Genomic DNA, 11,665 nt, shown 5'->3' on the forward strand with positions numbered 1-11,665 from the left:
CAGTCCTACACAAAGGTGGTTGTTTGTCTTTTACTTGAATGCTTCGTGTAGATGTGGGTGTTCAGAAATCACCTCATTAAGTATTCCCAAGACTGTGGGCTGGCCCTGTGCATGGTCATGAACATCCAGTGGATGTGAGCTGGCAGCTGTAGGTGGCAAATTGCATTATAGACTGCCCAGGAATATCATGCTTGTCCTTCAGTTAGGGTAATGCCTCCCATGAAGACAAATTTCAACCTAATTATAACAATATTCCCTGAATATAATGAAATATACCACAAAAAGATTGTGATGACAACAATATAAATCAGCACAGCAGTTAATGAGAAAACTCTACGGGCCATTCATGTGTACACTCCTATTAGCTGGTCTTCATTCTGTAGCTTCATTTTTTTCTCCTGTTCCTCAACAAAAGATTTACAGTTCTGAATGTTAAATCTCTGACTTTCATAAGAGAGCACTGCAATCTAAATCTAAACTTAGCACCTTACAGAAGTACTCTTGCTCATTAGAGATGAGGGAACTTAATAAAAATTAAAAAATCAGCTCTTCCAAGAAACTTTGGCTATTCTCTATGCTTCCAAAGACCGAACATCACCTTCAATCTCTCTGCTCCTTTGATCATGTGCCTGGGGCTATCCTCCATAACTTCTCTATGGACTCACTGGAATTACTAAATCTCACGGCATCCCTACAGGTTCCAATACCAGCTTCTTTATTCTGTAGCAGAGGCCTCTATACTACAAAAAAGAGGGAAGGAACCTTAATGATCTACCCCAGAGCCCACAGCCTCACTTGGAGAAATCAAGGAATGATGGTGAATTAGATAATTAAAAAGACCTCTCAGGTTTGGGTTTTTTTTTTTTTAAGTTCCTCCTTCTTGAGTGGTAGCAGATTTTTTCCTGCTGGAAATGACATTTATGCTGCAATTTCCTCATTATCATATGCACTGAGTTCATGCATGTTTCCTGATGTGTGAGGCTGGGATACACAATCCACTTTTCCTTTGGGAACTGAAAAAAAGACTTCTGCTTCTTACAGCAAGACAGACCTTTCAGCCTGTGACAGGAACAGTGATGAGGCTGTGTCAGGCATGATGGCTGTGCCAGATGATACCTGTGATACTTCAAGGTACAACGCTCACTGCTGGGATGGTGCCTCCGTGCAAGCAGCCCAGGAGGACTCCATACCCAGAGGGAGGAGGTAAAGCCAATGCATGAGTTATGGCCTGAATAAGCACGGGGAAAATGGTGCTGGGAAAATCTCCTGGGATCCTGCTGAGCCCAGTGCTGGCAGCTCGCTGTGCCGGACCCCCTTCTGAGAAGCTGTCTCCAGCTTGCTGCTTTCTGCCTTGTTCATGGAAATGAGATCTTGTGTATTATTTGTAAACAAGTGGAGCAGTGTCAATGACACCCGCCTCTCTTATCTCTAATTTCCTAACAGAAAATTCTAACAGAACCTTGAATTTTGGCTAAGTGTTAGGGTTAAAGCACAAAAGGAAGAGGAACGGTAATTTAAATACATAAGCTGTGTCTGGTTTTCTTCAAGACTAATTTCCTTTTCTGCTGTGAGGAGAGGGAAGAATGCTGCCAATCAATGTGATTGATAAAGCAACTTCAACTTCATTGCAAGCACACACTTCCTTTTATACTATTCCTGCCACGTGTTATACTTATCGTATTTTAACTGGCTCTTAACTAAAGGTTACATTTACATACTCCACCCATCTTGCAGCCTGGGAATCATGTCTTCTTCTCAGTCCCAGGAACACTGAATCCTTATCACACCTCCTACTCCCACATCTTGTGGCCTTGTTGTGTGATACACAAAAATACACTGACCAACTGTTCTCACCAAGACGGCGTGGGGCCTAATCTTACTAAGCTACACAGGCGACTGCTTGGACAACTGCTCCATAGGCTCATGGCCTTGCTTCTCAAGCCATTCTGCAACACTTTTCCTTCTTACCCCCCACCCAAGGCACCCGTTTTCTGCAATATAGGATTCACTCAGGAATGTGATTTCTTTTGGAAGTCATATTTCCTTGTTATTTCTGATTATTTTATTTTTTACCCTTGGAACTTCCCATTTGCAGGATTTTGGTATGAGTTGGGCCAAAACTGAATTTAAAAAAAAAAAAAAAGGTAATTCATAGAATGTGTTGGGTTGGAAAGGACCTTTACAGATCCTCTAGTCCAACCCACCTGCAGTAAGGAGGGACACCTTCACTAGATCAGGTTGCTCAGTGCACCATCAAGCCTGACCTTGAGTATCTCCAGGGATGGGGCCTCCACTACCTCTCTGGGCAACCTGTTCTAGAATTGCCCATGAACTGGGTATACATCCTTTCCAGACAGTTTTATCTAACTAGAACAACCCTGAATTTATGTTTGCATTTTTGTGTAATTTCAGGATGGCATTTTGAGGTGCTTAGAAGTTGCTCTCTGAATACATACCACTGGTGGTTTTCAGTGTAAAGCTTGACTTCATCCATGGATTTCAAGGCATTTTACAAAGAATAGCTGATGCCTTGGAAAGCCAGAATCAAAACTCACCGGCCTTGGTGACTATGAAGCAGGTATCCTTTATTGCAGCGCCGGGCACACAGAGGGTCGCTCCTCCCAATGTGTGCGCCCATTAAAAGCCGAATTTCTCATATTTATACAGATTAGCTATACATATTCATTATAATTTCTAAGAAAAGGCAGGGTTATGCAAATTATTTCCAGGAAATCATTTACATTAACTGCTCCCAGATAGAGCATGCTCAGTGACACTTGGGGGCCTTCCAGTGGTCATTAGGGATGAAGGCTGAACGTCTTCCTCGCTCTCAGCACGTGCTCTCTACGTTTCTTCTCCATGGTTATCTGAGCTCAAAAACACATTCCTTTTTGCTGAAAACAAGATACACTGTGTCTCCCAGTTGGTCCTCAGTCTCACCATCCTTGACTCCCCTATCTTCTACTCCCTCCAGCTTCAAGGCTGCTACACTATTGTTATGGGTGAGTTTTGCAGCCGCTTTCACGAAACAGCTCATGTGATCACAGCCAGATTCTGCTAAAATCAAAACTAACCTATTCCTAAAAATACACACATTCTTACTTCTTTATCTTCAAGGTTGTTCCTATTGCATTGTTATGGTTAAGTTTTGCAGCTGCTCTCACAAGCTTACAGTTACAACTTTCTCTTAAACTAATTTTGAGTGACCTCTCTCAAAGTTTCATTTATTTGGGAGGTTTTGTTGCTGTACTTACAGCATCTCTTTTGTCTTGTTTTGTTGGCATGTGGAACAGAACGTGCTATTCTGCAGACACCCAAGTCTAGGCAAAGAATGCAAACTATCAGCAGATAAAACTGGGAAAGTATGACATGACAATGCTACCTTTGGCACCTACAGACTCAAGTTAGAGTAGTGGAGAGAGAAAGGTCAAAGTGCTGGCAAATTCCTCCTCCGAGATGGAGGGAAGCGAGCAGAAATCTTAGAGGCAGAAGTACACCCTTCAGTGGGAAATTTTGAGTGACAATATAATAGACTGAGCTGGGAGTAGAAAGAGGGAAAGGAAAAGCTCCACTGATGTAAGTTAAATGTAACTGCCATAGCTGTAAGACAGTCACTTCTGTCTCCATTTAATATTAATGAAAAAGGGTTGGAAGGAAAACAATTAGTTGAAAAATTAATTTAAAAACAATTCATTGGAAGAAATCTGCAGATGATGTCATTGAGAACAAGAAATGATTTTCTGATTTAAATTTCTGTTTCTTTTTATTTTTGTGCTGTTTTCACACAGCTGCAAATTATATCCCCCCCACACCCCTTGTTAGAAAACATCTTGTTCAAAGCAGTTTTTAAAAACATCACTGATAATGTTTTGGAGCACAACTGGAAACCAGAAATTTCCTGAAAACTCAGATAGTCTTATTTGCTTTTTTTAAAGGAGAAGCTACAGATTTTATGCTCCTGAAAGCAAATGACAGGGACCTGGATCCTCCACCAAATGCTTTGGTGACATTTAGCAGGCAATTTTTCTTTTCCTTCCTGTGCTGTCAATTCATTATGAACTCCTCAACACCAGCACCCTCCCCTCTTCTTTTTTGGGGGTCCATTTAGTGAAAAGCCAGAAGCCACCTTGTCCTGTGACCTCTAAGCCACTGGTGCAGACCAACTCTTATGGGCACAAGCAGGCCCAAGAATCGGGCTCTGCTGGCTCTGGGGTCTTTCTAGGGCTGAGATGTACCACTAGCTCTTCTTTGGCATCCACCCACTTTTATCAGGTACTAGACTTGTGCAACTATTGCTGGTGGCTTAGGTCATGGTTTGACCCATCTACTGGAACAGAGAGTTTGGTGGACACCAGTAGCAGGGCAGCAATTCACTATCCAGCGTTATCTAGTCATACCAGTCTGTATCTCCCACGAGTCTGGGGAAAAACAAACCCAAAAGCTAACAGAGACCTATAAGCTATTCCATAACATATGCTTTTCAAGAAACAACACTTACCCCTCGCTATACTTACACACGTTTTCAGAATGACCAGTCTGGATTAGCCCTTATAAAATAAAACCAAACTCACAGCAGCAGCAGCCGTAACAGGGTTGTCATCAGCAGGGCCCAGACCCGGTGCATGCTGAGGGGGACAGCTGGTGCAGAGAAATGAATAGCCAGCCATTGTCCTTGCACCTGGACGGCACCGGCGCCCGCAGCTGGAGGTGATAAACAGGGCGACCATGGAGACAACTGGTGTGTTTTTTTCTGGAGGGGCATTAATTAAATTATAATTGTGGCAGAAGTATATGATGTGTAAAAATTACGTACAAAGGAGATGTGATGAACATGATCTTACCTCCACCCGCCAACAAAAGCTTTTAAGCTCTCTTGTCTCAGGGAAAGGCAGACATATGGGGAGGTCCTTTCATAAAATGGAAAAAAGGGGAATAGCCAGATCAGGGGATGCGAATGAGCCTCCCGGCACACTGGACGAGACTCTAATCCTCATTATTCTTCGTGGGTGCAGTGGTGATTTTGATTGTTGCTTTTGTTAGCTAAATGCAACTGAGACATCACTTGTATGAGAGGCCCATCTGTTTGTAAGAGCCAGTGCTGAACTCAGCGTGCCTGCCACGTCAGTGGAGAGTACACATGACTACTGCAAACATCAGTGATGCCTTCAGACAGGGAATATGGAATAACCAGCTGTTGTCACTGTGCATGGGGGTGTTACCTTGTGACTGGAAAGGGGCAGGTAAGCCTGTTGCACTGGCCGAGCTCAGGAGGCTGGAGAAACCTCACACCTATGCCATGGCCTCAGCTGCCCTGCTCCCAGTATGGGGAAATAAGATCTGGGGTGGCGGGAACAGGTTTCAGCCCAAGCTGAACAACACACAGACGCTTTGCCAGAGTCAGGGCCTTCATTTTTGATCATTAGTGCTCAAACTCACTCCAAATCACAAGGGAATGCACACATCACCACTTTTCTTAATTCCATCTGCAGCTCTTTGCGGTTTCCCTACCACAGATGTCTAAAACAATCTTCCTGTTCAAATGAGTAATAGCAATTAGTAAGAGCAGAACCCGTCTCCTGAGATCTCATTATAAATCCCCAGACCCAGGCGTTTACACTTAGTGATAGCCTGTCGCTCCCCTCAACGCAGGAGACAGATCCCAGGGATGGCAAACGCTTCCCCACTGGATGGTTGGAAACTCAATCCAGTTTTCCAAAACCAAACAAACTCAGAAGCAATACGAAGACTTCTTCGTCCCTTGTCCTTCTGTAGCTGCTGCTACACTGCCTTCCTACAGATGCCGAGAAAGAAAGCTTGCCCCTATGTCACTTGGGGCCTTCGCAAAAAATAGCATCATTATTCAAAGAATGAGTAACAGCTCACAGATTACATGTTGCATTTCCTTTTTGTTTGTTTGTTTGTTTGTTGTTTTTTTTGTTAAGAAATGCCTGGAAGAAATGCTAACAACTTCTTTGTAGTCAACATCCATGAAGAACTGGAAAAAATGTCCAGGTTGTGAATGATTTTGTGGTTTGCAATTTCCCACCAAAACGGATCTTTTTCACCGACACACGATACTCCCTTGGAAAACTTGTGCACTGCCTGTCATCTCAGTGATAACTATGTGAAACTGATACAATTTCCTTTAACTTCATTGCCTACCCACTTCTGAATAGCAGCAGTGAAGTTAACAAATGCCCCCAATTTCCCCTCAGTAGTTGCAAAAGCCTCAAATGTGCTGCTCTGGAACCAAAGCTCCCAGGACTTGAAAACTACCTGGGGCTTCACAAGAGTTCAGGCAGTCACCAGAACTAATTTCTGAGCTGAGGAGCTCACATTTTCTGATTAAGCCACTCTTCCCTGGCAAACTTCACTGACCAACTGTAACGAGAACAGCCTGCTTGCCATTATTCCACATTAAGGGCAGAGAAAGATGCTTCAGGAAACCCAGCTTTTATTGTCTTAAAAACTGGAAGGACTCATATAATACTACTTTGGGAAAGTGAAAAGTGACTTGTAGGACCAAAACTGCTTAGAAAAAGGGGGCTGAAGGACCAATATCACTTTATCTCTTGCTTTCTGAGTTTCAGCCAAAGCCATTGAAGTCACAGGAGCTGCAGCGTGGACCGTGCTGGCCATTCGGCAAGGGGCTTTAATAACAGGGGAGGGGAGGCAAAAACCCCACTGCAGCACCAGCAGAAACCACAGATGGGGATCACAAGGGAGAGTACGAGGGATTCGTCTCTCTTTCAAGTGAACATTTTTCATAGATAACTGTTTTAACCCAATTCTTACTTTTTCATCCTATGCTTCCATAGAAGTGCCTAAATAGAATGCATAGAATACAGGATTTATTAATATAAGGTAGTAGAATAGAATTATTCACAACCCCTTCCCATTAGCCCTCTCTGACATCTTCTGACAGCCATGGAGTAGACTATGGAGCTCTCTCTCCCTTTCTCTCTGTCAGTAATTTAAGTAAAATGGTACTATTTTATCTACTCCCATCTCTTGCAATTGAGTCTCTTTTCAGACTATGACCCTGATTTAAAGTGTCTGGTCTGTATCCATAGAAAAAGTTTTGTTTGCTCCTCTACCATCATCCTGATTAGGTGCAGTCATTTGGTTCTGGAATCGATGCTTTCAGCTAATTTTTTAACATCAAAGGAGATTACACCAAGAGCAAAATACTGGCCAATGTCCATAAAACCAAAATATATGCTCATGGGGATTTTTTTTTCTCTGTAGAAAACAGTCTTACTAAGTTTTCTCAAAGTCTCTTGATCCTTTCTGTGTGCATCTCTTTTTACAAATGTGATGCTGTTTACATTTGTACAGCTGGGTGTTGAGGTGCCTTTTATGTTCTATATCAAAATTCTGAGAGACTGAACAGTTTGTGAACATTTGCAAATCAAGTAAGCTGAAGGTCAGCTTTCTGTTGCCTTGTATAGGGAAAGAAAGAAAATACCAAAAAGATGTCAACGAGAATAAAAGGCTGTGCAAAGTGGCTTGTTTTGCTAACATCGTCCTCATTTATTTATTAAAGGAGGAGACCATATCTATTCTGAGAAAGGAACTCCTGAGAAAGTACGGTAAACAGAAAAGGTCCCAAGTGTGAACAGAAATCTGGTTAAGTTATTTATGTGAAGAATGTGGCTACTTACCTGGCTTTTAAAAGAACTCATTTCAGAGTGAAATGATCACAACTACTCTGTGCACAGTATCTTGAAAGAAAAAGACATGCTCGGTTTTGGAGTTACGGCTTCTACAAAGGATTGGACTGTGGAGAAAGAAATGGCAGTACCAGTTGGCGTGGAGATGTGGAGCTGGAAGGCCTTTGTGGAGAAGCTGCTGGAGACCCCTCATCCTCACACAGAGGGATGCCCACGACCCCATGAACAACCAGGGATCTAAGTGGGAAAGCATGTGTACCAGGGGACTGTGGCAGTGTAGTTCCCCTGCCACACTAGGCAGGGGAAATTAGGCAGCATATGTGGTAGCCTCAAGGCAGCAGAGATGAGTTTCCCTGACCAAAACTAGTGTGTACCTTGAGCCTTCTGCCCAACACACACGTCTGCTCCTACTCACCATTCTGCCAAAAACCATGTCCAGGGTCACAAACCCAGCTCATGGCTGTCTCAGAGCCATGGGAATCCCTGAACTGCCTAACCAAATTACACTATCTGTGCTACTCCCTGATGCTATAGGGTTTTTTTGGGGCGCTGACACAAACCATCAATGATGCCCAGCTTGTCTTTACCAAATCAGCTTAGAGACATCATACCATTTCAAACAGGAAATTTCGCTTTGCTGTGATTACCTAGGACCCCCCTTCAGTCCTCCTGCTGCTACTCACAACCCTTCTCTCTGCTCACCAACATATAGATCTTTGGTACATTTTGTGACATAGCTACAAGACTGTCCTCAGCAACAGTATCGAGAGGCCCTTTGTTTGGATATGCAGTTAGTAAGGGTGCTTTCGAGCCACAGAGGGCTTGTCACTATTTCTTGATCTCCACTTCGCCCCAAGGTCTCACGTACGTCCTGCATAACCCTCGCAGAGCGTACAGGCTGAACAGACATCACCAAGACCTGACCTTGCAAACCAGGAAGCTTAAGTTTTGCAAAGCTGATGTTTGAGACATTACACTTCTGTACCCAGGCACAGCATTTACACAGTTACTCCTCCAGCTCCTCAATGCGTGGGAAGTAGCTACTTGGCTTTAGTCTGACGCTCCACACCTACTCCGGACCATGAGAATTAGGCCCTTATTTCACATCCATGGGGTTTTCCCTGTTTTATAAGAACATTGAAAAGATTTCCAAGTAGGTTTGACCCCTGTTACAGCGAGCAAGCACATTAATGAGGCTGTGAGAGTGGCAGCAGAGGGGATTCATTTTTTTTTTTGGTCTTGTGTTTTGGGTTTACATGGCAAGGTTTTGGTAGCAGGGGAGCTGTAGGGATGGCTTCTGCAAGAAGCAGCTAGAAGATTCCCCTAGGCCTGACAGAGTAAATGCCAGCTGGGCTCAAGGCTGGACCTGCTGCTGACCAAGGCCATCAGTGATGGTGGTAGCGCCTCTGTGATAACATATTTAAGAAGGAGGGAAAAACAAATGAGCAGCAGCTTGTTGCCACCAGAGAGGAATGAGATGATGTGAGAAACTGCAGACACCAAGGTCAGTGAAGAAAGGGGGGCACTCCAGGCACGAGAGCAGAGATTCCCCTGCAGCCCATGGAGAAGACCATGGTGGAGCAGGTTGTCCCCCTGCAGCACATGGAAGATGATGGGGAGCAGAGATCCCACCTGCAGCCCATGGAGGACCCTACGCTGCAGCAGGTGGAGACACATGAAGGAGACTGTGACCTTGTAGGAAGCCCACACAGGAACCAGCTCCTGGCAGGACCTGCTGCCCCATGGAAAGAGAGGCCCACACCAGAGCAGGTTTGCTGGGGATGACTTGTGGCTCTGTGGGAAATCAGGCTGGAGAAATCTGGGCCTGAAGGTCTGCACCCCGTGGAAGAGACCCACTCTAGGGCCGTTTGTGAAGAACTGCAGTTTACAGGACGGACTCACTTTGGTGAAATTTGTAGAGGACTGCCTCCCATGGCAGGGACCCCATACTGGAGCAGGGGAAAAGTGTGGAGTTCTTCTGACAAGGAAGGAGCGGCAGAGATGTGTGATTAACCTCAACCCCCATTCCCCATCCCTCTGTGCTGCTGGAGGGGAGGAGGGAGAGAAATTGGCAGTGAAGTTGAGCCCAGGGAGAAGGATGGGCGGGGGGAGGTGTTTTAAGATTTGGGTTTATTTCTCATTATCCTACTCTGGTTTGATTGGGTAATGAATTACATAAATGTTATTCCTTGTCGAGTCTGATTTGCCGTGACATTAACTGTGGAATGATCTCTCTCTGCCTGTATCTTGATTTGCAAGCCTTCCATCATATTTTCTCCCCCCTTCCCAGATGAGGTGGGGTCTGATAGAGTGGCTTTGGTGGGTACCTGGCCTCCAGCCAGGGTCAAACCACCGCATCTTGAAAACCTAAAGAACTAGGGGCCAAATCTACTCTTGCCAAAACAAATGGCATTTTCCCAAGCTTGCTGCCTCAGAAATTTGCCACACTTTCTCCATTCCTCTGATTTCTAGGAAGAAGTGCAATTTAGAAGCTTCAAAGCTGTGAACTAAGGTAGGCAGGAGATTTAGCTATAGGAATGCAAGATGCTGAAAAACACATCCTTTCAGAAGGTTACCACCAACACAAGAAACTGCTTTAAAATCTCTCTAAGATGTTGATGTCTGCAGGCAGAGCAACTAGGCCATGTGACTCAAAACATCTTGTGACAGCTGCTTCAAAGAGGTTTGGAAATACAGTGGCTAACTTTCTTGGAAAAGTAAAGACACCAGCTGCAGGTACAGGACGATCCAGGATGTAGACCGAGTGTCCAATAGGAAGAAATTTGGGCACTGTTTGGGCAGTTTGGCCAAGCACTGTAGATAAACTGCAGTTTGCGTAACGTGGCACCTTCCCATTGGACAGACCTCACTTATTACAGGCTTTGTCTTACCCACTTAGACTTGACCTCTAGAGCCCAGACAGCTCATGCAAACTCTTGTCCTCACAGCCTGGATCCGTCACAGACCACTAACTGTAACTGCTCGTGAAGGCGCATTCTTGCACGCAAAGAAATCATGGAAACCGAATCTGCAGGATCTGGGTCAGAAGGACAGAAAAGAAAGTTAGTTGATGTGCATGGAGCAGCTTGCCAGGCTCAGAAGAACTGCTCAGCCGGGGAGTCAGTGCGCTGTCCTTAGCACGGGGTCTAGTTTTTATTCTTGAGTTGGATAAACCGGTGGGTACCAACACGAGCACACCAGCTGGCGACACTTCGGAGCGAGAAGCTGCTGCTGGATGTCGGTGAGGCAAAGGCATGTCACGAGTGCTGCTGTTTCGCAGTGACTGGCAGCATCTCGCCTCCCCGGGTGCGGGAATCCCGTGAATATTTTGTTACCAATTTTCCCCTGTGACTGCTGCCGAGCCCGGACTCCTGCAGCAGCTGAGGTTGCTGCCCCTCCAAAGCCTCCATCGAGGCGCGGTGGCTTCCAGCTTCGCTCCGGCCGTGCGCAGCGGTTTGACAGTCTCCATCTAACTTGTAAAGGGTCATCCCTGCTGTCCGTCACCCACGGAGCCACCCCACGGGGTGAACTACACGGGATGAAAAGCCTCAGGTCAGGGATGCGACGCCGTAAGGCGCTCTGCTCCTTAACCCGCCTCACAAACACAAGGCTGCATCATTTTGACGGTGTCGTCCGTGTCGTCCCCCCCCCTCCCCGCCCCGGCCCCTCTTTTATCCCTGCATCTTCAGGTGACATTTTCCAGCTGTTCTCCGCTGTTTGGCCCTTTACGCCGCCCGGGATGCCGAGGCGGGAGCCCAGCCCTCCGAGGCGGTTCCGGGGCCGAGGCTCCGGCGGGAAGCGCGCACGGAGACACCCAGAGCCGGCGGGTCCCGAGCTGCCGCCCGCCTCAACCGCTCGCCCGTCGTCGTCGTCCCCCTGCCTCGCCCCGCCGCCCTAACCCCGGGCGCGGTACAGCCCACGGCGGCAGCTTCCCGACAGGGCCGCCCGCCCCGCCCCACCTGCGAGGGAGGGGCGGGAGTCGGCTCCCGTTC

The sequence above is a fragment of the Gallinula chloropus genome (assembly GCF_964237585.1).
Source record: "Gallinula chloropus genome assembly, chromosome: 3".
NCBI lineage: Eukaryota > Metazoa > Chordata > Aves > Gruiformes > Rallidae > Gallinula > Gallinula chloropus.